Raw genomic sequence first — 5,213 nt, forward strand, 5'->3', positions numbered from 1 at the left:
AGTTTATTTTAAATTAAATTGGGTTAGCATTTTTATTAGTATTTTATTTATTAGTTAGCACAAATGATATCTAATTAGACACACCCACACGTTTCTCCTACTTCTTTTGTTAAATTTGAGGATTTTGTAAAATAGAAAAGATTAAATTTTAATAGTATTTTTAATTATTAATTTAGCATATTATATTCCTTTAAATAATTAAACTTGCACATTGACTCACACTTTACACACACAACTACACGTAACACACACAAACACACACCAAACAAAACACAAAACAAAATTTTCTATCCATCTTTTGACTAAGAGAAGGAAGTGTTTTTAAAACTCTTCCCTCTCAATCAATCTCCATTAATTCTTTTCCTTTTTCCTTCAACAAGCACGTCCAAGCCTTGCAATTTTCCAGCACATTTTTAGTGAGTTTTCTTCAAAGAAAATCAAGCCACGATCATCCGGAATCAACTTTCGCTCCGTCTCCGCTTCGGTATCGTCGTTACGGTATTTTTAAATATCAAAAGGCACGTATATTCTGTTCTTGATGCATCGATCTTGTCATATTATGCGTTGTGTTGTTATTTATGCGAAAATTATATGTGCGATGCGTAGAAGTTTGAGCAATCACGTCTAGATCAAGTTTGAAACAATTTTGGATCACCAAATTCACGTTTTTGTTGTTCTGTAAAATACTGCGATTTTTCGGTATTGATTTTTAAAAAACTTTTAACTACAAAAACGTAGATCTTTTCGATACGTTCGATTTGATATAAAATTCGAGTTATTTGGATTAAAAACGAGTGAGTTATGGTGTTTTTAGTATGACTGCTCAAATTAGATCCGAAAAATCCTGTTTGGTTGTTCTTTCGAAAACTGCAATTTTTCGGTACACATTTTGAGAAAACTTTCAACTACAAAAACGTAGATCTTTTTGATACGTTCGATCTGATATAAAATTCGAAATTTTTGGATGATAATTGAGTGAGTTATGGTGTTTTTCGTAGGGCTGCTCAAACTGCATTTGTTTAGAAACGTTTTTGCTGTTCTGAAAAATACTGCGATTTTTCAGTAAAGATTTTGAGAAAACTTTTGATTACAAAAACGTAGATATTTTCGATACGTTCGATTTGATATAAAATTCGAGTTATTTGGATTAAAAACGAGTGAGTTATGGAGTTTTTAGTATGAATGCTCAAATCGTGTTTCAAGAAAGTTATGAATTTTAATATGTTCTTGAAGTTTTTATGTTGCAGGCTTCGTTGGGGATCGACGGGTGATTGTTGCTGCATATAAGAAAGTTAGTAATGATGTTTAGAGTATTTTTGAGGTTTTGATTCATGTCGTTAAGAGCTTGAGTTATTAAGAAGTCGTAAGAAATAAACTTTAATATAAATGATAGTATTTTGGGTCGTATGAATTGTAGGGTGATTATAAAAGTTTAGTTCATTGTTATGGTGTCCTAGAATGGTCTCATAGTGATGAATCTTGATACATTATGTATTAATTGGGAGAATAGACATGTCGCAAAATTTTCATAAAATAATTCGTCGAACAGAGTGGACCCGGACACGGAGGTAGGCACGGGGTCCGTGCCTTCTTATTTCATCACAACATTTTTAAACGCACGGACACGGACCATGATACGGACCTAGGAGCGGGGTCCGTGTACCTTCAGATTTTAGGTATTTTCTTTTATTATTTAAGGTTTGATTTGAGGTTTTATGCTATGGTTTAATATGATGTTTTACAAGGTTATGTCATGGGAAATTATAGAATGTTCTAAGAATTTATTTAGCTTGGGATTAAGCATGACATTTACATTTAAGTTGTACACGTTAAGCTTATGAATTCATGTTAGTATGTTGCAGCAACGACCCGATTGAAATCCAACGAATCCCTCAACGCCAAGTAAGTATGTATGACGTGCAAAGAAAATATTTGAAGTTTTTGAGGTATGCTCAATGTCTTGTGACCAAAAGTAAATGGGTTTGGAAGTCGGTGAACGTGGCCGAGGACCTCTCCACCCCGTTAAATTATGAACGGGTTTGAAGTTAGGATTGGAAAGCGTTAAATTATGAACGGGGACCAATCCGCCCGTTAAATTATGAACGGGTTAGATCGTGGTTGTGAAGCGTTAAATTATGAACGTGGATCAACTGGCCTGTTAAATTATGAATAGGGATCTTATGTATGTGGCAGTGGATACGTCCCTATCAGCCCAGTACTGTGGTAAGTCTGATCAGATATTTATTATGTTAAGGGTCACTTGCTTTGAAACATCCTCTACGCAAAATGATGAAGTTAAGTATGTTGAAGTATGAAAGCATGTTTAAAGAAAAGTTTATGTGATGGCACGTCATATCATGTATGCATGTATGTTCAAAGTTTATGCAAAGCTCAAGTTTATGAAAGTTCAAGTTATTATGCAAGTTCAAGTTTCAAAGTATGTATGTTCAAGTTCAAAGAAGTTTATGAGAGTTCAAAGTTATTATGAAAGTTTAAGTTTATTAAGAGTTCAAGTTTATTACGCAAAGTTTAAGTTTCAAGTATATATGTTATATTTTGAAGTTGTATGTGGTTTTATTATATAATACTCGTTATTCCCAGTTTATACGTGTTGAGTCTTTAGACTCACTAGACTTGATCGATGCAGGTGCTTATGTTGATGAGGAGACAGGAGGTGGCGACCAAGTGGCAGGCTTGGACTGAGCGGGAGGCTAAACCCGAGGACCGCCATGTTTACGTTTTTATGCAAAGTTTAAAATTACTCTGATTTATATGATGTGATGAGAGATGTTTTGAGCAAGTATTTTGTTAGCAGATTTTATTGGTGATGTTGAATTTCAAATATTTTATGAACGACTCTTTTGACAACCTTTTCTTATGGAGGATTTGGTTGTGGTATTTTATGGCAAATATTGAAGATTATTTTATATTAAAGAAAAATTTTAATTTTTCCGCAAATTTTGAATAATAAAAAGTACGGTTCGTTACATATTATGTATTGATACACTTTGTTGTATATTATGGAGACATTTTATGTCTCAATTGCGAAAAATGGAATACAAGAGAAAAAGATTCCTCAAAGTGTTTGATGTAATGCCAAAGAGAGAATAAAAATTGATTTATTGTATTGATAGGCTTATATCCCTCGGAGTTGTCGATGTTTATCGATGGGATATAGGTACAGAGACAGAGATACTATATAGATATCAATCCAATAGAGAAAAGAGAAATACCATCTTATTGTTATATTATGCTATATTTTATTCATGTTTTAAGAGTTGATTGTATTTAATGATTTCAAAGCCACGTTTTACAGAGAATGATATATGTATTCATTGCTATGTAAGAGTTCCACTTGCTGAGTTTTATACTCATTTCAGTTATTTCATGTGATGCAGATAAGAGCGACGAACCAGGACGTTGATTGGGGCCGGAGTCATATGCATAAGAGAAGCAAGGAAGAAGGCTATTTTGATAGCATTTTTGACATGATCACAAAAATGATATTTTGTATTTTGTTTTATCATTTGAATGATCATGTATATACTTTTGATTATACATTGAAATGTACTTCTTCCATTTTGAGTAAAATTTTAAATTCCGCTGTTAATTTATTAAAACCGGTCGAGGTTGTCACATGTAACATATACAAAAACACAAAATTATGACATTCATAGTGTGTTTAGAAATATACTTATCAATCTCAAAGATTGATGTAATGGCTCCAACCAAGTTGTAAACAACCTGGTTCTTCAAAGGCAAGACAAATCTACAAGCTCTACCTTGACTTTGAGTCCTTCCTTCAAAATCAAGCCTACCACTTGCAAGCAAGAACCACCCTAATTTTGCACTAGAAAAATTATGGTATTTTTCATTGAGAAGTGTAAGGTTTTTTCTCTAAAAAATGAAGAGAAAAATGGAGAGAAAAATGTTGTAATTTTCGGCCAAGAGGTGGAGTAGAATGATGAGTGTTTTTCTTGGTTGTGGAAAAAGTAGTATAAAAAAGTTGCATGTGCATGCCATGCAATCAACTCAAAAGTTGTCTCCAACCCTTCAACTTCCTAGCATGCTTTTTACTTGGACTTGTAACAATTACAAGGTCCATGGACTTTTATTTAAATTGTCTCAAACACATTTGAGACCATTAAACATTTACTTGATTTTACTCAAGCCCACTAGATTAATAATTATTTCTAATTGGGCACTACAAGACCCAATATGATTTAATTAATTCAACACTTGAATTAATTTAATTATTTGGACTCTACTAGGCCCACTAGTGTTTTATTAATTCAACACTTGAATTTTAATTTAGTCCATAATAATGTTTATGAAAATCACAATTTTCAAATACATTATTTGTTTGGCCAACTTTTAATTTAGGAACACTTCCTCAAATTAAAAGTTACATTCTCCTTATAGAAGTCATACTTCTATTTTTATTTACACTTATAAACTCCTTTATAAGCCGTACAACACATTGAACTATTTTACTTCTCAACAGGATCTAAAAAGTTAGCACTTGTGTGACCCTCAATGGTTTATTGATACAACTAGCCGTGGGTTCACATCTCCATGTGATTCAGATTAAACATGTCCTTATACGAGCATATCCCAATTGCTCCATTCTTACTTATCAACTCCTTTGTGGGGACCCGGACGCTAATCATCTTTTTAATCGTGATTGGGACTAATTAATCAATTATAATAAACAGGGTCTAAATTTTTTTTTTAAAATACGGAAGGTAATAGAATCAAACTCCTATACATATCAGTATAAAAGTGTAAATCTGATAAAATATACAATCATACATATTGAACGTTCAACAACTAACTATCAAGTGTTTAAACCCTATCTCTAGTCCAAGTCCGTAGTCTCCACTCTAACTCGATCTTTCTTCACCTCTGTGACCCTGAACCTGTCCCACCTGTTGCCATGCACACATACAGACAAGACAACAGACGGATAACTTCGGTGAGATATAAATATCCCAGTATAAACAATGTATTAATGCAATCATATAAGACATATATAAAAGCATAAACAATCAGTAAAACATGTATTCAATCTGTATTTCAATCAATGACTTCTTATCTTATTTTTAACTTAGGGATCCCAATCTAATTTAGACTTTGGTATGCTGTATCAAGTGTCTACAATAGACGTCGATCTACATCTAAGCTCATCGATACACCTTAAGTCTAGAGTCTCA

The 5,213-nt window shown here is 32.8% G+C and overlaps 1 long non-coding RNA gene across 1 annotated transcript; it reads left to right on the forward strand.

The window, feature by feature from the left end:
- The first annotated feature begins 385 nt into the window (after positions 1-385).
- LOC140836230 (uncharacterized) lies at positions 386-2,868 on the forward strand. Its single transcript, XR_012119040.1, has 2 exons — positions 386-518; positions 2,648-2,868. It is a non-coding gene; the product is annotated as an uncharacterized lncRNA (long non-coding RNA).
- The last annotated feature ends 2,345 nt before the right edge of the window (positions 2,869-5,213 follow it).

Source organism: Primulina eburnea, chromosome 7 (genome assembly GCF_022965805.1).
Source record: "Primulina eburnea isolate SZY01 chromosome 7, ASM2296580v1, whole genome shotgun sequence".
Classification (NCBI taxonomy): domain Eukaryota; kingdom Viridiplantae; phylum Streptophyta; class Magnoliopsida; order Lamiales; family Gesneriaceae; genus Primulina; species Primulina eburnea.